The sequence below is a fragment of the Ahaetulla prasina genome, chromosome 1 (assembly GCF_028640845.1).
Source record: "Ahaetulla prasina isolate Xishuangbanna chromosome 1, ASM2864084v1, whole genome shotgun sequence".
Lineage (NCBI taxonomy): Eukaryota > Metazoa > Chordata > Lepidosauria > Squamata > Colubridae > Ahaetulla > Ahaetulla prasina.
In genome coordinates this window covers 350711846-350732857 of record NC_080539.1, presented here as the reverse complement: position 1 = coordinate 350732857, position 21012 = coordinate 350711846, and the positions used below count along the sequence as shown (strand labels likewise).

General features: G+C 41.9%; 1 protein-coding gene across 4 annotated transcripts in view; it reads right to left on the bottom strand.

Moving 5' to 3' along the window:
• FRMD6 (FERM domain containing 6) overlaps positions 1-21012 on the bottom strand; it is a 174104-nt gene that overhangs the window by 98222 nt on the left and 54870 nt on the right. For 2 of the 4 annotated variants that reach the window (XM_058163060.1, XM_058163057.1), the window contains one exon: positions 14820-15123. The exons of 1 other annotated variant lie outside the window; for it this stretch is intronic. The gene's annotated coding sequence lies outside the window, so the exon portion shown is untranslated. Of the gene's footprint in view, positions 1-1979; positions 2321-14819; positions 15124-21012 lie in introns of those variants that run through there. One more of the 4 variants, XM_058163059.1, reaches the window with a different exon arrangement.

The following is a 21012-nucleotide window of genomic DNA, read 5'->3' as shown; positions in this document are numbered from 1 at the left end:
ATCTTTTCACCCACTCCACTTCTACAAGTAAAGGCAAGTAGTCTAACCTCCCTCAATATGATGGGCACAAGATAACTTGGCCTACAATTCCCATGACCCTCTACCAGCAGCGCTAAAGTAGTGCAACCGTTGCTTTGAGGCTATCAAACTGCAAACTTTAACTGTAATGTAGTTTGCTAAATAAGGGTGTTTGTACTTTTATCTATAACACTTCCCGAACTTGGCTATAGTCTCATGGTTCAACAACCAGCAAGTTGAATTTGAATATAAACACAGAATGAACCCCAGAAATACTAATAGAAGAGAAAAGCCTGTTGCAGGTCTGCAGTGCTGAGATTCACATATGAGCTTTGAACAGGACACCTTCAAATACAGATCCTCTGTACATTTCTGTGGAGTCCTGGGTGCTCTCTGAGCTTGGTTGTTTGCTTGCAAACACTTCTCTACCTGACTAGGTAACATCATCAATGCTAATGAAACATTGGAAGCCAATAACTAAGCTTCGAGACCACCCAGGACTCCATGGCTCAACCCTGAGCACCAGTTATTCCCTCTGAGATAGGGACCTATTACAACTACAAGTAAATGTTCACCCTTATCAAACATCCCTCCAGGACTCTACTATAGGAACGGTCTCAACTAATCCCTCAGGGCAATACCACCCATCTTTCTTATCTCCAGACTACCCAAAACAAAACTGCTTTGATATTAAGCATGGTTGGGAGAGAAAAGCATTCAGGGGAAAAAGAATGAGGTCTGTGGATGCCATTCTAGATCATGCACACACAAAGCTGCTTGTTTTGATTCTGTCCCCACAATCACACAGTTGTACATACTCAAGTCCCATCGCAGCCCTGGAAGGAAAACACTGACTTTAAGGCACTGTTGGGAGCTCACCCTTTCACAGTTTCAAAGAAACTGAATGAAGCAAGCAGTTGAATTCCAGCATTAAAGGGGAGGCCATCTCGGGTCCCCTTCAAGCCAAAGGAGGGTTTTGTCTTTTTTTTTTTTTTTTTTGCCAGCTCTGGCCGTTTGTGGAAAAGTCTAGCTAAGTTCAACTGAGCTCACCTTGCGCTGCAACTTTTGTGAGAAGAGCTCCTAAAGGTTTCAAGTTAAGTATCTCTTTTTAATTGCGACGTTCTGAGAGCTTCTATTTCTGCCCCACAATTTTCCCGGCGAGCGGTGGGTGTAAATTGTTCAAGCAAAGTAGCAGACCCATGTATAATACTTCAGTCCCGGCACACCGATTTGAACCATCCAAGCTTCCAATCATGGAAACCTTCCTTCTTGCAGCTGGAGCGAAGCATCCTCCTGCCCACAGCTGCTGGACACCCCCCCCTCCACGCCCCAAACTTCCCCCTTCACACAATCAGATTCAGACAATCCTGTGTCTCAAGACCCCCGAGCGCTTCCTGCAATTCCACTCCCCAATTTCTCCGTCCAAGGGTCCTGGCTGACTGGAGATGCTAGAAGTTATGGTCCGCGCATCTGAAAGGCACCAAGCCGGAGCCCGCCAAGAGGAATCCGGCTGGCCTCTCCTTTTTCTTTCGGGGATAGCCCACTCCCAAGAGAATCGCCGCGTTCGTCTCGGCAGCCTCCCCCACCTTTCCGGCCGTTATCGAAAGCCGTCAAAGTTTCGCTGGTCTCTTACGGAGACTGACCCGAAATCTTGCCGACACCGCGCGCGCCCCCAAGCCTTGCGCCCCCTAGTTGGAGCCCCTTCCCAGAAAGGAAGGCTCCCCGACGCCGCTGCCCCAGAGACGCAACCCAGAAGGCGCCCCCTGCGCGCGCTTCGCTTCCAAAGAAAGCCGAGTTCGGCCAGGAAAGCGCGGCGGAGGCAACCCATCCCGCTCTTTCTTCCTTCCTCTCTCTCTCTCCGGCCCGGGCTCTGCATTCCTGTTCCAAAAAAAAAAAAAAAGCAGCGGCTGAAAGGCGCAGGGATTTCCCCAAGCAGCCCACCGGGCGAGCCGAGTTCTTACCTCTGCCGGAAAGGAGAACGGCTTCCTACGGCGGTACTGCCGCGCCTCCTTCCCGTACTCTCTGTGGAGGTAGCTCCGGCGCTGCTTCGCTGCGGCGGCGGCGGCTTTTTTTTTTTTTTCCGCCTTCCTCGCTGGTGCTACTCTCGCAGTTACAACCGCTCCTCCCTTCGCCCTGTTCTGGAGCCGACTGGAGCCTCAATCACAACACATGGAAAGAGCCAAGCTGGGGACCGTACCAAGAGCCGCTGATGGGGGTGGCCGGTGCGTGGCGCTCCTCAGCGTGCTCCCTGCTGCAGCGAAACGGCCGCGCGCTGCCCCTGGGCGTATCAGGAATGCATCTGAAATCCAGAACCTCCTAAGCTAACACTCGGCTAGGGGGAGAAGGGCGATCCCGGTGGATCTTTTTCTGTGGCTCCCCCTCCTCTTCCTCCCTTAGTACAAACCCTTCCCCAAGCATAACATTCTCTTCTAGGAGAATGAGCGTCATCCACAGCTATGCAGCAGCCGGGCAGGATTCGCCAGCCTAAGATGAAAAGATGCCCGAGTCCGAGATGGTCGCCTTCGATCCAAAACTTAAGAACTCAACTCTATGATTCGGGGTGGTTATGGAATCAGGACTGAACGATATTCTGCAAGTGCTCAGAGGAACTCCAAGGCCCTTTATAGGGATTGTGGTGGTAGTTCGATTGTAAAGGAATGTGATTTTGAGTTGGTAGACCTGCATGTGAATATTATCACTATGGATATAATAGTTGCTATGGGGGTTTTAAACAACGTGTTTGTAAATAGGTGCCAGTGAGATGAGGAAGCGGGGGCCAATTAAACGAGTGATATCTAGAGTGGTGCCACAGGGTGAAAAGTTACTTCGAATTGTTTAACACACCAGGTGCGTGCAATTTGCTTTTTATGTGGTTGAGCCTTACCTCTCTTTGCAACCTCACTGATGTTGGTTGGCCTAAGAAATCATCATTAGGCAAAGAGTCCTCTGCAGAGCCAGCTATACAGCCAAAGAAAAGGGAAGCAGCAGAGGAGAATTTGGAGAATGAGTTATTTAGCAAATGAAGTGGAAACAACTTAAAGGGCCAAAGTTGTATAATTTATCCTATATTTTACACATACACATGATGAATGTATTTTTACAATGCCTATGATAATGATTTATCACTATTGTTGTATGTACACCCTTATGCACCAGAGACAAATTCCTTGTGTGTCTAACCCCACTTGGCCAATAAAGAATTCTATTCTGAACAGTATTCGTATTTTATTTAAATCCTACTTCATTATTTTTACAAATAACTCAAAATAGTCAACATATCCTGAGGTTTCCTGCCTGAGCAGAGGGTTGGACTAGGAGACCTCCCGGATCCCTTTTAACTCTTGTTATTCTGTTATATCCAACACAGCTTCCTCTTCCTACTTTCCCCACAACAACCCTGTGAGGTGAGATGAGTTGGACTGAGAGTGATAGCCCAAGGTCACTCAGCTGGCTTTCATGGCTATGAAGAGACTTGAACACACAGCCTCCTGCTTTCTAGCCTGGTGCCTTAATCACTAGACCAGCGTTGGTGAACCTTTTTGGCACTGAGTGCCAAAATGGGAGCGCTAGTACATGCCGGAAACTGGAAAAGCAGCCGCCCGGTGCACAATCCCAGTCCACCTGGACTTCTGGTTTCTGGTGCGCATGGGCACGCAAAAACCAGCTGGCTGGCACACGTGTGCACCGGAAATCGGAAGAGCAGCCGCCCGGTGCGCATGCCAGGAAGATGATCTTTTGTTTTCTGGCACATGCATGTGCACGGGCCGCCTGCTCTTCCATTTATGGCATGCATGCATGTGCAAAGACCAGCTGGCTGGTGCGCATGAGTGCGCCGGAAACTGAAAGATCATCTTCCCGGTGTGCACTGGGCAGCTGCTATTTTTGTTTCCAGCGCTCTCGTGCATGTGCAAAGACCAGCTGGCCGGCGCACTGGAACCTGGAAGAGCAACGGGCGACAGCTCACATGCCCAGAGAGATGGCTCTATATGCCACTTCCGGCACGCGTGGCATGGGCTCACCATCACAGCACTAGACCAAACTAATCTTTTCAGACCAAAGATCAGCCTTATAAGGTGGATTTTACGCCTACTAGGAATCTGAATTCATTTGGCTGGAACTGGTCTCATATCTGAATTCTGGAATAGTCTTGGTAGGGAAACCCCCTTGACTGACAAAAGTTATATGAAGCCTTTTTATATTTGGCCTCCTCACTTATAACATTTTATTTTTAATGTCTCATCAGAGCAGTAATTGCCTTACTGGCTGTTATTACATTATATTTCACTGCATTTCTTATGCTATTGTTTTGTGAGAATGCCTTTTTAATAGCCAGAGGAAACCTTGAAGCATTTTAACCCAAATAGTTTTATATTTAATTTTCTCTAAAATATTGATAAACCGGAATCTTCCCCTTAATGCAGAGAAGATGCTGAGAGGAATGCTCTAAACTTATATAAGTCTACTACTCTGAAGTAAATCTTATGTAGTTAAGTGATGCTTGCTTTCAGGGAAGAAGATAAAACTGCAATTTTATGTTATAGTCTGTAAACGTCAGTCTGAGAATAAGTCTTGCTCACACAGGGAGGACTTGCATTGGCAAAAGCTGAGCAGTAAGGCTACAAAACAAATTACTGCAAAGGGACGGGATATTTACCAAACTCAGCAGTATTTGTTTCTCTGTACTGACTCAAAACGCTGCATTTGCAAAGCAAGTTAGGTTGTCAACCATGATTGACCAACTATTATGGCTAAGCCAAAGACAAACAAACCGTATAATGTTTTAGAGTGCTAAATGAATCAGATCATTACACTACAACAGTTTTGTTCTGATTTAATGTGTTTTGTGAACAAATCTATTGCAGTTTCTAAGGCAGAGCTTATGGAATAGGAATATTCTTTATTGGCCAGGTAGTGATTGGACACACAAGGAATTTGTCTTCAAGACATAAGCTCTCAAGGTGATAAGTCATAAATTGCACAGTGGTCTTACTCTGGGCAACTTTGAGATAGGTGGACTTCAACACCCAGAATTCTCCAGTCAGTATGCTTAAAGATTCTTAAAGATTTTGAGGCTGAAGAATACTGGTTTAGCAAGTGTGAACACAGCTGCAGTAAACTGTAGAGGCAGAATAAGTCAGTAATTCTACTGTATATGGAGAAAGGCAAAAAGTGATATATTTATAGGAAGCTAAGTTTATGTGAAACATAGAACTGTAAGGAGGGAAACATTAGGCTGTAATCTAACAAGATTCATTAAGTATATGTAACTTTTAGGCATTCTCTTCAGGATTATTCTTTTCTTCTTTCCCTCTAGACAATCTGCTCTCCCCCCATTATAACAATTTGCAGTATCTAAGAAGGGATTGTTTTTATATACTACTGTAAAGGCTATGCTACATGCCCAGGTTTGTCCACATGACTCCCAGGCCATTTAGATCAGGGGTCTCCAACCTTGGTCCCTTTAAGACTTGTGGACTTCAACTCCCAGAAGTTGCCTGGGAGTTGAAGTCCATAAGTCTTAAAGGGACCAAGGTTGGAGATCCCTGATCTAGATAAATCCTGGCTATTTACCTGACTGCATGGGAACTATAATAATTGGAACTTAACATCTGAAATTGGTGCATCTGGGGCTAGCATCTCTGTTGTAGTGTTAACAACAGAGGCAACAAGAAAAGAAGTGATGGGTATGCACTTGATTTAAAAGGAACAACCACTTAATTCAATGCCAGCAACTACCAGATCCTGTAATGTTTGCATTTTGAATATGTTCACTAATGATGAAATCTGGCACATAAGAGGATGCAGGTGAATAACAAAGCGAAGTGCTTCCTACAGCTAAATCTCCAGCCATCATCATCTGAATGAAAAAGAGTCACAACATCTTTTATGATAGGTAGATAGGTAGGTAAGTAGGTAGATGATTGATTGATTGATTGATTGAGAGAGAGAGAGAGAGAGAGAGAGAGAGAGAGATTGTTGGTTGTGCATGTGCGCCAGAACCAGGAAGTTTGGCTTTTCTGGAGCGTGATCCATTTGTGCGTGCAGCAGTGCTAATAACTGGCCTGCACATGCATGCCGGCCAGCTGATCATCGGGTGCTAGAACCCAGAAGTTCAGCTTTTCCAGAGCGCGGCCCCGCTGAGCGCTCACACGCAAGCACGAAAGTTACATGCTCGCCATCCATGGTATATGGTAAGAGATACTAGATGAAAAACCTGATATGGCTTTGCTATGCTGTAACCATTTGGCTTTAGTATAGTGTACTTTCACTAGTGATGGAGTCGAGAGTCTTTCTTTTCTAACTGACTAAGTTGGGAGTACTGACACTTGTGGTAATGATATTGAAACTCAATTTCATTTATAGCCTATCTTGCCTTTCCATTCAGATAGGCCTACATGGCAGCCAAGACTTCCTACCATCCTGCATATAGATAATCTTTGACTTAGGATCACAATTGATCCCAAAATTTCCATTCTTATGCAAGGCAGTTAGTAAGTGAATGGCATTCCATTTTATGAGCTTTTTTTTTTTTTTTGCTACAGTGGTTAAATGAATCAGTGCAGTTATGAAGTGAATCATCCGGTCATTAAATGAATCTGGCTTCTCCCATTGACTTTGCTTGTTGGAAGCTGGCTGGGGATCACATGACCCCGAGACAAATAATTGTCATAAATACATGCCAGTTGCCAAGTGCCTGAATTTTGATCACAAGACCATGGGGATGCTGCAATGGTCATAAGTATGAAAACCAATCATAAGTTGGTTTTTCAGTGGTGTTGTAAATGGTCACTAAAGAATGGTTGTAAGTTGAGAACTACCTGTACCCTGTTCAGTTCCAAAAAAGACTATGAGTGGGTTATGGTAATAAGTAAAAAAATAAAACCCAAATCCAAGGGCAATCAATGTCCTAATCAAGAAAACAGTCCTGTAGAAAGTAGGGTGACCATACCCATTACTTGCAAAAGAACATTAAATTGTAGCAGAAAATGATTTACAATAAATCTGTAGCCTAAATTCGCAAGCACTCCACATATAAGTAGTAAATGAAAAGAGAGCAGATAGTGATTACTCATGTTCAGGATTTCAAGAGCTCAAAAATATGATTGAGCGATCCAGAGGTATTTAACGAGAAGAGTATTTTTATTTATTATTTAAATTTGTATACCGCCCTTCTCCCGAAGGACTCAGGGCGGTTCACAGCCAAGTAAAAATACATAATACACTATAAATACAATTAAAATATTATTAAAAAACTTATTAAAGTACTCCACTCCTCTACTCATAATAGAATCCCTATGCCACCAGACTTGAAATTTTGGGCTTGGACAATCTGGAACTGCGCCACCTGTGGTATGATCTAAGCACAGTACACAAAATTATCTGCTACAACGTCTTACCTGTCAACGACTTCTTCAGCTTCAACCTCAATAATGCACAGGCAAACAATTGATACAAACTCAAGGTAAACTGCTCCAAACTCGATTGCAGAAAATACAACTTCAGCAACAGAGTGGTCAACAGCTGAAATGCTCTACCCGAGTCCATTGTTACATCCTCAAACTCTCACAGCTTCAACCTTTAACTGTCTACCGTGGACCTCACCTCATTCCTAAGAGCTCCGTAAAGGGGGCATGCATAAGCACACCAGCGTACCTACCATCCCTGTCCTACTGTCCTCATTTATTTGCATTCATTTCTTTCATTCCCATCCATGTTTATATTTATAGCTGCTCTCTTGTACATGTTTGACAAACTAACAAATACAAATACAAGAGAACAAGCAGTTTGGGCACATCACTTGAAGAACAGCAGGGCCAGAAGCTCTTTTCTTAACAGTCCCCTCTATAAAAGAAAAGTTACCCTGAACCAGAGGTGGGTTTCAACAGATTCTGACCAGTTCTGGAGAACCGGTAGCGGAAATTTTGAGTAGTTCGGAGAACCGGTAAATACTACCTCTGACTGGCCCCGCCCCCATCTATTCTCTGCTTCCCGAGTCCCAGCTGATCAGGAGGAAATGGGAATTTTGCAGTAACCTTCCCCTGGATTGAGGAGGGAATGGAGATTTTTCAATATCCTTCCCCTGGAATGGAGATTTTACAGTATCCTTTCCCTGCCACACCCACCAAGCCACTCCTACCAAGCCACACTCACAGAACTGGTAGTAAATTTTTTTGAAACCCACCACTTCTCTGAACTGAATTCTAAATGATGAGCTTAGCATCTAGGCTTAAAAGTCTCAAGAATACCCTGATGATAACAGCAGATCAGCCTTACTGGCTACAATGGCACAACAGGCAGGGCCCAGTTACTCAATTAACTTTGATTCCATTTTTTTCTACCAGGAAGGTGGCTGAGAGTATTGTAAGAACCCTGCCTGTGTGGTTAGAGTTTGCGTGAAACCAGACAGTTGGGTTAATTGAACAAAGGCTCAGGGCTAAAATGAATTTTGGATTGTGATGTGAATACGGGGCAGCGCCTACCATCCTAGGCAGCAGCATTCCTGTGAATTAAGGAATTAATCTCTCCTATGTGCAGAGTGAGCAGCAGCTAAAATCTCAATAGCAAGGCCACCCTGAGAGAGGTTCTCCCATCTCTCCCATCAATAGATGTTCCTATTCATTCCGTTCTATTTGTCATACATTCACCGGTTGCAAATATACAGCTGAACTTCTAAATCTCATACATACAGAAAATTGCTTGGGAGTATCATTGAGAGTAGCAAACAGAATCTCCTATGTTACACTGTAGGCCAACCAGGAAGACTGGATAAAAAGCTTTCTTGGTCAATTTGCTACACATTCCATTCATACTCAGATCATACGCCTGCAACTTCCTTCAGGCTAAATAGAAGACACAGTTTTTCAAACTATTTACATGGGATGCTGTGACTTCGCTTAGACTGGACAGGTCAATGTTCATTGTTCCAGTTCTGGGGGACAGTTGACAAGGATTTTAAAAGTAGAATGAATGCTTTAAGTCTCTGCAGTACCTAAGTCACATGTGTCTTACATACACCTCAAACATCCCACAAAAACAATCTTTTCCCTCTGAAGGGTCTCTGGAGGCTGTAAAATAATTGGTGGGGCTTGTGGATTGTGCAGTTGTGATTCAGAGAAAAAAAAAGTTGGATTATATTCCAGTTTGCCATAAGAAAGAATGAATGGAAAAGATTCCCCAATTGTATGGAATAACGCACATAGGATTTTTTAGGAATGATGACACACCATAATGAAGGTGTCCTATATTGTTATATTGGTTTACAATAGAGTGACTGTACCATAGTCTGACTTTTCTAGAAAATCATAGCATCAATTCAGGAAGGCAGTCTTCTCCAAGCATGCTTTCTCCAACCAGCTCATGTTGATTAGGAATTATAGAAATTGAAGCCCAAGACTTACAAAATTGAAAGCCCTAAAAATGTGACCTTTTCAATAGGCTGTACAGCTGGACAATAGGGTGTTTTGTTATTGTTCTTTTGCTGCATTTTTTTTTGCAGGTCACCTTTACTCATTTTGGCAATTGATATCAGTTAGTCAGCCTTATCAGTTGAGTTAGTAAATAGATTAATTAATAAATAAATATATCCAGATGACATCAGATTGAGGATGACTTGATTAAAATAAACCTTGCCTCACAAAAACAAGGCCTCTCTGTGTGGAGTGAGCTAAGGGTATTCATTAGGCAGAAGACCCACTTCAGAGTCTGTTCTGAACCACAGCAATCCAATTTCAGCAATCACTCCATCCATCTTTGAAATGATTGTTTTCACTCTAACATCACAGATCACTCTGTGGTCTCTTCCCAAAATCCCTAAAGCTCCAACCAAAAACTGTCTACTATTGACCTCATCCCATTCCTAAGAGGTCTGTAAGGGGCATAAGAGCACAAGCGTGCCTACTGTTTCTGTCCTATTGTTTCCTTTCGTTATATCCTATTAATATAGTTTTTACATACTCATGTTTATATATATGCTTATATATTGTATAGTTATTTCATGCTTATGCTTATATATACTGTGTGACAAAATAAATAAATAAATAAATAAATAAATATCATATAACATTTCGACAGGGGGAACATCTTAGAAAAAATGAAGCTCCCCCGATAATTCCACCCCCATTTAATTCTTCTGCAAAGGACGTATCTAAAATGCCCTTTCCTGTGATGATGATTTATTCTTAGAGATGGAGAAAGCTTTAGGATGAAGGGGAGGTTGGGGTTAATTAGTGCTGAAGTCACAAAGTGATTCATGGCTCCCCATAGAAGTGGGGAAAGTAATCTCTCACTGAGAATTCCAGTGGGGAGGTGTGTCCTCTGAGTATTCAAACAGCAATTTCTCCAACTCTTTGAAGAAATGTGAGAGAGGAGACATACACATGCATGTGAACACAATCCATATTACAGATAGAATGGAAATAAATTTTCATGGGGATTCCCAGCAAATAACTAAATAGTAATTTTAAAAAACTTGAATATACAGGCAATGCCCCACTGCCCTCTGAGCCCTAGCAATGCACGATGTGCCAACTTTCTACAACTGAGTTATTTCAACTTGTGGGAGAACAAATACCATTGTAGATGGTATGTGTGTCAGGAATTGTAATTTGAACCCTTTTGGAGACTCTAAATTGAAAAATATTGGAGTATAGGTAGTCCTCATTTAGCAACCATAACTGTCATTGGAGTAATTGCTAAGTGAAACCACAATTATGCTTATGTTCTTACTTCAGTTTTCCTTTGCTTTACAGACCTATGAATGTCACAAATGCAAGAACTGGTCACAAAATTACTTTTTCATCTCTGTTGTCACTCTGAAAGGTTACTAAATGGGGCATGTATACAAAGGCATAACAATCTAATGTTTTCATGCAATTGTTTTTTTAAAAATGTGACAGGACCTTTTTCAGGGATGAATTTGTTTCCCCTGCAACCATACTTTGGAGCAGTGGAAGGTAGCCCAGGGTTTTAGCTGACAGACAAACAAACCCAGGGGTGGGATTCAGCCGGTTCCAGCTGGTTCGGACGAACTGGTAGTTAAATTGCTGGTTGGCTCCTCCTCTCCCCACCCAGCCCCTTCCAGGAGTCCCCACGTGCCCCATTTTGGCTCCAGGTAAGTTCAGGGAGGCCTACTAGGCCCAAAATGGGGCACCGGGGGGGGTGAGGTACGGTGTGCCCCCCTCATGGCCCATGTTTGCTCCCAGGAGACTGCGGGGAGGCCTACTAGGCCCAAAATGGGGTGCGGGGGGGCATTCCCCCCCGTGGCCATTTTTTGCTCCGGGGGGGGGGTGCAGGAGGCCAAGTGCTGCCTGTCACACTCCATGGCCACACCTACCACACCCACCCAGCTGGTCATTAGGGCAGAGAACCAGTTGTTAAATTATTTGAACCCCACCACTGAACAAACCTAACTGATCAACAATAAGAAACAAACTATTATAGTTTGTGCTGATGCCACCAGTTCTGATCAAGATGGATGGGGAACAAGAAACATGGTTGAGAAATGAACAGTTAGAGTTCTAACCATTGAAGAGGTTTGCTTTTGTTGGAGGAGTCCCTACGGGATTCTAATCCACAGTCCTTCTATCTCTCAGCAAAACAGAACTCAAATGGCAGCCAAGGGGGCTGTTTTGGCTACCATAAAACTGATGGAGTCTAGGTCAGACTGAAATTTAGTGAAGCACTCAGGACTCAGCTGCATTTGACTCATTAGCTACCCTCCATCCCCTGGGAGTATTAAATACAGTGCAGAGTCCAAGGGGATATTGCCTTGATACCATATTTGTTATATATATTTCAGCACAGACATCAGAGGCAACTCAGGTCAGAGGTAATGGCCTTATTCAGAGTTTTTTCTGTCCCTCCTGTTCACTTCTTTGAAGTCCCCGTGGTGAGTTGCTGAAGTCTGCAAGTCCAATTCTAAACTAAAGGTTACAGAATGTATCTATCCACCACCGGAAAAGTTATATAGGAATGACAACGCACAGCCCTTACAACCATTTGTTTAGCAACTGTTTGTAGTTACAATGGCACTGAAAAATGTGACTTACAACCAGTCCTCGTACGTATGACCATTGCAGCAACCCCTCCCAAGATCACATGATCAAAATTCAGGCACTTGGCAACCAGGATGTATTTAGGATGGTTGCAGCGTTCTGTGGTCATGCAATCATCATTTGTGACCTTCCCAATAGACTTCCACCAAGCAAAGACAAGAGGGAAAGCCAGAATCCACTTAACAACTACATGATTCACGTAACAATCCTGGCAAAAGTTATAAGGTGTGACTCATTTACCAACCACCTTGCTTAGCAATGGAAATTCTAGTCCCTGTTGTGGTTGTAAATTGAGGACAACCTGTATGCAACTATTCCTCCTTCTAGAAACCCTGGAAATTATAGTTTCAGGGAAAAAAAACCTTACTGTCTTAATATTTTCAGCAAAGTATATAGTACCTGAGTTTCTTTTGGAAAAGCTATAACAAAATGTATTGGCACATACTTATTCGTAGCATATGTTTACCCTTCATCCATATTGTTCGGCTGTTCAGAGTGGCTGAGCTTGGAGTAGATACAAAAAGTGCTATTAATGTCAATTTCTAGTAGTTCCTACAGTGCCCGGGTATGACAGGAATATTTTATATTTTTTTCCTTACAGCTTCTTCTTAAAAAACATACTTTCCCCACCTGCTTTTTACAGCAGGAAAACTTCTTCTGTATCTAAACAGTCCCCCCAGTTGAAGCACAAACCGACTATAAATCATTAACACACCCAGTGTCAATGAACACTGCAGGAGAAGAATGTTGCAATCAATCTAGGCAGCTCAGAGTCACCGCAAGAGTGATATGGGTGACATATAAATTTAATAAATAAAATCTATCATGCCAACCCTGAACTACATCAGGGTTGGCATTAGTGAATGAAAAAAACCCTGACCTGCTATTTAATGAGGCTCCCCGTCTCCAGGGGAGCCTTTTATCAGGTACGCCTGATCTGCCAGTTGCGCCCCTTCATAGACCGGGATTCTTTGTGCACGGTCACTCATGCCCTCGTCACTTCCCGCCTGGACTACTGTAACACTCTCTACATGGGGCTCCCCATGAAGAGCACCCGGAGGCTCCAACTGGTCCAGAATGCGGCTGCGCGGATGATAGAGGGAGCCACTCGTGGCTCCCACATAACACCTATCCTGCGCAGGCTGCACTGGTTGCCGGTGGTCTTCCGGGTGCAATTCAAGGTGTTGGTAACCACCTTTAAAGCGCTCCATGGCTTAGGACCGGGCTATTTATGGGACCGCCTGCTGCCACCGATAGCCTCCCACCGACCTGTGCGCTCTCATAGGGAGGGTCTCCTCAGGGTGCCGTCAGCCAAACAATGCCGGCTGGCGACCCCCAGGGGGAGAGCCTTCTCTGTGGGGCACCTACCCTCTGGAATGAGCTTGCTCCAGGGTTACGATCACTTCCCGATCTCCGGACCTTCCGATGCGAGCTCAAGACTCTTTTGTTTTACCGTGCAGGGCTGGCCTAATGTGTTAATGGTTTTTAGTCAGGGTTTTATTATTATTTTAATTAGTTTTAACATTAGCCAAAATTGAATTAGATTTTTATAGCATCTTTTAACTTTATTTATTAATATTGTTTTACGTTGGCTGTAAACTGTCCTGAGTCCTTCGGGAGAAGGGTGGTATAGAAATTTAAATAAATAAATAAATAAATAAATAAATAAATAAATAAATAAATAAATAAATAAATAAATAAATAAATAAATAAATGAGTCCTGACATGGTATGTGCAGTCCATATACCAAAGAAATGCCACTGATAATGCCAAACATTCATATGCTGACCATATATTTCTCCCAGAAAATAAGATGGTTTTCTAGAATAGATATTAAATCTCCAGAGAGCAAAATCCCAGTGGCAAATCTAACATGCACATAGCTGACATAATTAAGATATTTTTTTGACTGCTAATTGTGATAGGCTTGCCTCTTTTTGAAACAAAGAATAAGAGCACAATTTCAGCTAGAGGCTGCTGGAAAATTGTGGCAAGGTGCTAAAACCATATGCTATACAAGATGTTTTCCATTCATGTTGCTTTCAGGTATGTTAGAAGACCCTGTCCCAACCCAATGTTGGAGTACGATTCAATATACTTCATGTTTTATATCTGGAAAGAGAGAGAGGTTTTGCCCCCAGCTATAAAAGAAGGATAAAACCAGCCTCAACCACCTACTTGATATTAAAAGCATGGTGTGAACTTAACCTATAGTAGTGGTAGGTAATCAGAATGCAGATCACAAGTGCCAACCCCAGTTACCATAGTGGTTAAAGATTCCACCATCAGAATTTGTTGATTTAATGGGCAATTTTCAGCAGTTTTCTTCTTAATAGAAAACAAGCAGTAAAATAAAAGAGGAAATGGATGTGCTAAGCTTATGCAAGACTAAACACATCAATTTTCATCCTTAAAACCCCCAACCTATCCCCAAAAGAGAAATATTGTTCCTTTTATTTCCCAGACCAAATTTCTTTTAAAACCCAAAAGACCCTTAACTGCTTCTAACTTTCTGAAATAGATTAAGGAAAGTTAGTACCGTACAGTTTTTCAAACATATATTCAACGGGCCAGATGTATGTTTGACTTAATGAAGGCCTCTTGGTAAAATACATCTTCTTGTATCCTCTGCTGATGAGTTGATGTAACGAGGAAATATAAACTGCATCCAGCTTTGCAGTGTGTTTCACTTGATGGGTTTAGCTAGATGATGCACAAGTAAGGAAAGCTTATTAAAAAATATGTTACCTGTATATGCGGAAGTCTAGTGAAGTCCATGCAAAATCTCATAACATTGGATCCTACTTCTTGTCATAAATGGGTCAGGCAAATGCCTCTATATAGAAGTGTCCTCTGTCCTTTCAGTAGCTTTGCAAGATTTCTGCTTTCTGATGGTGTTATCAAGATATAGAAGCTCGCTGAACCTGAAAGTGAAGCTGAGCTTTGGATGTGTCCTTCCTAAATGGGAACGGTCACTTGCAGGAAGTGTCTCTCACATCTAGCATTCCCTCTTGAATCTTCTTTGGGGTCTTTTTCTAACATCACCATGGAACTGTTTGGACAAAACATAACATTCCTGAGTGAGAACATAAGCAGGGGTATCATTTAAATTTGAGTATTATCAAGCTTTGGAAGGTTACTGAGCATATTTGGAATTTTGAAAGGTTTTCTTGGGAGTCATCATAATATCACTGTCATGGCGTCTGACTGTCATTGTGAGTGTACACCAGTGACAAGAGATCCATTCCACAAAACAGTTCATAAGTCATCTCAAGCCATTGAAGTAAAAATATTTAAAGTACTATGAAATGGAAAAAATTGTCATGAGCAATGAAGAAACGAGCTTAGTGTTTGGTGGACATAAAAATAATGTCTATAACTCTAATTTTTCTAACCTCCCACCTCCAGTGACAATTGTCTTCCTTATAAATCATGATAAAGGGTCAGCAAAACAGTTCAAGCACATGCACTGAGATAAGTGGGCAGGACTTAGATATGTGCACCTCCTATGCATGTTTTCTCAGAAGTCAATTTATGGAAGAATTAAAATTCGCTTTCCTGGATCAGACCAATGCCCATCTTCATCTAGTGTTTTGTTTCACCAGGTGGTGAACCTGGTGCTTCTGGAGGCTTACTAGCAGGAAATGGAGACATGGGAATCTCTGCTGTTCTCCTGAAACAGGTATTGGGGTGTATGTGATTCCCCACACCGGGGTAACATAGACTCAAAAACCAGTACTTTTTGACTGAGCTTCCTCCACGACTTTATCCAATCTCCCTTTAAATTCACCCAAGATAATGATCACTACCACATTTTGTAGCATTGAATTTGACAAGTTCATTATATACTGTGTGAAAAAGTACTTTCTTTTGTTTCTTCCAGATCATCTCGGTCTCTTTATTATACATCTTGTTGTCCTAATATTTTAAGAGAGGGAGAAAAAGTTGCCTCTGCCCCTTTGGTCGTTGCTGTGTTTGATTTTATACTGTATATCTCAACCATGTCCTCGGTCACCTTTGTTTTTCTTTAAAAATAAAGTTGTAAACTTCAACTTTAACCCGGTCCTCCATGGCATAGGACCGGGTTACTTACGGGACCGCCTACTGCCACCAATAGCCTCCCATCGGCCTGTGCGCTCCCATAGGGAGGGCCTCCTCAGGGTGCTGTCAGTCAAACAATGCCGACTGGCGGCCCCCAGGGGGAGGGCCTTCTCTGTGGGGGCTCCTGCCCTTTGGAATGAATTGCCTCCAGGGTTGTGTCAACTCCCCGACCTCCGGTCTTTTAAACGCGAGCTCAAGACCTTTTTATTCCGCCATGCGGGGCTAGCTAACGAAATTTTAATGGGGGTTTTATGATGGTTTTATGTTCGTTTTAATCTTATTTGGCCAAATTTTAGAATCAGTTTTTTAATATGTTTTTAATCTTTGTTTATGTCTATGTTGTTTTTATTTTGGCTGTAAACCGCCCTGAGTCCTTCGGGAGAAGGGTGGTATAAAAATTGAATAAATAAATAAATAAATAAATAAATAAGGAATTCAATATCTCTCATTTAAGTATGCAGGAGAATGTAAATTAATGTATACTATAGGTAAAAAGGTAAAGGTTCCCCTCGCACATATGTGCTAGTCGTTCCCGACTCTAGGGGGCGGTGCTCATCTCCGTTTCAAAGCCAAAGAGCCAGCGCTGTTGGAGACGTCTACGTGGTCATGTGGCTGGCATGACTAAACGCCAAAGGTACATGGAACGCTGTTACTGTCCCACCAAAGGTGGTCCCTATTTTTCTACTTGCATTTCTTACGTGCTTTCAAACTGCTTGGTTGGGAGCTCACCCTATTACGTGGCAATAGGGATTTGAACCGCTGAACTGTTGACTTTTCAATCAACAAGCTCAGCATCTTAGCAACTGAGCCACCATGTCCCTCTCTCAATTAGACCAAAAATGAGTAAAAAATTACGTAAACTCCATTTAATCCAAAACTTTCTGTAAACCACACCTTTTTCTATAAACCTGTCTCCTCTCTTTCTTCCCCATTTAACAATGTAGTAGTTCCTTCGTCATCTTGCATCGAAATGACTGTCTTTTGATATCATTCACAACTGATTTGACTTTGACTTATGAAAAAAAAAAATCAGGTTTTGCAAGGTTTTCTGGAATGGGATGGTTATGCAAGTTGGGGACTGCCTGTACTAAAAATCTATTTAGATGACTATTTCATTATTACTGTAATGTTAAAATTAAAACAAATGCATAGAAAGATCAACAAAAAGCAGCAGCTCTCAAAAATTATGAAGTAATCAAGGTCCTTAGTGGTGATGTTAGTGGGGGGAATCCAACGTCTTTGCAACGAAACTGAACCTCTGAGGTGCATTTCTCAGCTTGAAAGAAAGCTTGAAAGAAAGGCTTTGTTTGGTTAAGAAGCAAGACATCATATGGGCAAACTTTAGAGCATGTGTATGTAACTTTCCACCCCAGGGAAGGGCTAAGTGAGGCCCATCAGGATTTCAGGGTAGCCCCCAATGTCTGTTGATATTTTGTTTGTCCATCAGGAGCAAATTCTTTAGTCATCCATCATGCTGCTTTCTTGCTTTACAGTGTTCATGCGTGTATGTTTGCGCATGTCCATGTGTATAACAGGCAGAGTATCTGTCCTTGCGAAATGTGAAAAGATTGGGAATTGACTGAAATGTGAGATCGGGATCACAGTAAATGTGTGTGGGTATGTGAAAATTTAACAAATAGGAAAACCAATTTAAATTCATATTAACTTTTGATTAAATTCTACTTTACACCGTCACCTCCACACTTTTACAAATCTTCATTGGTGGCCTCACCCCCTTTTGCAGGGGGCTTCATGAATGCTGCCTAAGGAACTTTCTGTGCTTCTTTTTGAGGGTCAGAGATGAAGAAAATACTTCAAGCAGAGAGTGATAGCTTGCAAAAGAGAATCAGTTTTCATGTTAAATGATTTGTGTCTCCTCTTTCAGTACTATACCCCTCCTCCTCTCCGCGTTCTCCTTTTGACTAGTGAGATTTGTGTTGTGCTCATTGGTTAAATCATGTCAAGATGTGTTTTATAGCTAGTAGTCAACAGTTATTAAAAGCTATAAGGGAGTATTTTAGAAAGCACCCTCATTGCTCAGTAATGAAGTCATGTTTTTAACTATGCGCTATGAAAAAGACTAGAGGAAAGAAAGATCCCTTGATAACCAACATATTATTTCTTACCAGACCTGAGAATCTAAATTGTCACTTCCACACTTTGCCTCAGAGCCAAAATGGCTTTACATAGTAAACAAGTTTAAATTGGGTTTATGAGTATGGTGAAAGAGGAACAATCAAAACCTATATTTTAAATCAATGTGTCTCAATCTTGGCCTCTTGAAGATGGATGGACTTCAGAGTTTCCTAGCCAGCAACTGGGAATTCTGGGAGTTGAAGTCTACCCATCTTCAAGAGACCAAGATTGAGAAACACTGTTTTCAATTATTCTAATTAAAGTCTGGTTGCTTTCATTCATTTGGAATTTCTTTTGCTAGCCAAGAAAAGAATAAAGAACACTTTTAAGACCTTAGTTCTTAAAATAATTCTTTGACATCAGCATGTGCCCACAGCTTTCAAAACAGTCAACTATTAGAGGTAGCATCAGGGTTCCATTAGTATTTTTCCATACCACCAGAGAGGCAGAATTCTTCAAGAGGACAGATTTTCATATTATAAATGTGCTAGCCTATTTTGCCGCCACCCTCTGGCAACTATTCTTCTGAGTCATGGGTTCAAACACAACACTGTGATTCATACCCAGACGAGGAACCCATGCAGAAAACATTTGCTTTATTGCAAGAGTGAAATTTGTGCTGATTGGGCAGGTGGACAGCTATTACAGAGACTTATCTCAGTGTTTTATTTCATTTTTCTCCCAGCCTGTAGAGGTTTATACAGTCAAGTTTACTTTTTATGCTGACCTATGTTTCCAAGAAGCCATTATGCCTGCAAAGTCTCCTCATGAAAAAGGCCTTGTAATGAAATAACAAGGAAGTGTAGGACCCAATTTGGAATGTGTACCGTTCTTGTCACTCTGTCTCAAAATATCTGTCTGGTAAGAGTAGATTCGAGACGGAAAGAAAAGGAAGGAGGAAAGTCTGCGTGAATGACTTATAGCATCATCTAGTCATCCACCTGTGGTTGTGCCAATACAACTGTAATGAGGACAGATTTGTAACACTTCAGCCTTCAGTTATGGTTGGATAATGCTGTGCAGGTGCTATAAGTCAAAGAAATTTTCTGTGAATGAACTGACTTTCTTAATTTGGTGTCCTTCAATTATATGAGATGACAGTTCTCAGAGGTAATCAAAAAAGTCAAGACAGTGACCACAATGTTGAGGTCAAAGTTTTCATAAGCATCTTCATGTTTTTTTAAAATAAAACTATACTCTGTGGACACCGCTGACATTTGCATAATTTTTACTGACTTGGGATTTTGTACTTTTGATCCAGAATTCCTGGAGAGGATCAAATTAAGGAAACTGGATTAAGTTTCTCAAAGGTGTTATAAAGATTAAAAAATCTTCAGGGATACCGAAACGGTGCAGATTAAGAATGTGGCCACAGATTGTAAAACTGTAATCTTGAAACATTTTGAGCAGGGGTGAAATGTAAAACTTGTTACTACCAGTTCTGTGGGCATGTCTTGGTGGGAGTAATGTGACTGGGTGGGCCTGGCCTACTTTTTTTTTTTTACTTTTAAAAGCATTTTTTTTACAACCTCTTCGGCTGAAGAGGTTGTAGAAAAAATGCTTTTAAAAAGCTCTGATGATCCCAGTTGAGCCGCGCGATCATCAGAGGCTTTTTAAAAAACTTTTAAAAGCATTTTTTCGGCCGAAGAAAAAATGCTTTTAAAAGTAAAAAAAAAAAACCAACCTCTGATGATCGCGCAGCTCAGCTGGGCATGGGGGGGGGCAGAGATTTTTGCTACCAGTTCTCTGAACCACCCGCCGCCATTGCTACCGGATCAGGCAATCCGGTCCAAACCAGGAGCATTTAACCTCTGATTTTTAGAGTGGGCATGGCTACTTAAGGGACAAAATTAGCATCTTAAAAGTTGTAAAGTAATGACATGCTCATTCCACCCTTTAAAAAAATTGATCTCCACCAATTTTTTTTCCATTGGGGTTAGAGCAAATGGGCTGCTGCAAGGTTTAAGAAGCAAATTTAATTCCCTGCTCTCAGACTATTGCTACCTTTAGGCAAAGGGAAATTGATTTCACCCTTTCTTTAAAGGACCCAAGGATGAAACAGTGGTTTAATTCAGTGAAAAACAATTTAAATCAGCCTGGAAATCAGCATGAGATTTGTGTTTTTAACCGCACAGTCAGTGGACTAATGGGCTACAGGTTTTTAAACATTGCGATCCATTGATCCGTTTTCTGTCGATACTTTCAGTCTGAACCAATTAGCAGAACTTGAAATCGCTCAAGATATAAAAGTGAATGGTAGCAGAATCACTTAAGGTAAATAAATAACTTTTGCAGCCTCTTTAAAGATATTTCTGAAGATTTCTGAAGACATTCCAAGGTAAGTTCTCTCACTAAGAGGGCCAGATCAGAGGATGAGCAGAAAATACCATGACAAAATAGCTTTGGATTCCTCCTGGCTAGCTTTGAGTATCTTTCTAATCAGATCTTCTAATCTTTCTAAATGTATCATGCCAGCAGCAACAACTATCCATGAGGAACAACGAGAGTGTCAACATTTTATACTGCTCCCAGCACTGCAGGAGTTCTTCATCAACAAAGGAACTCATTTTCCACACAATTGCTTACAGAGAGTGGTGTTATAGTAATCTTAATAACAGCAAATTCCATTGAAAAAATTATCTTTTCATGTTGGAAATATGCAGCAGTTATTCACAACCAGATGCCCTGCAGATGTGGACCATGC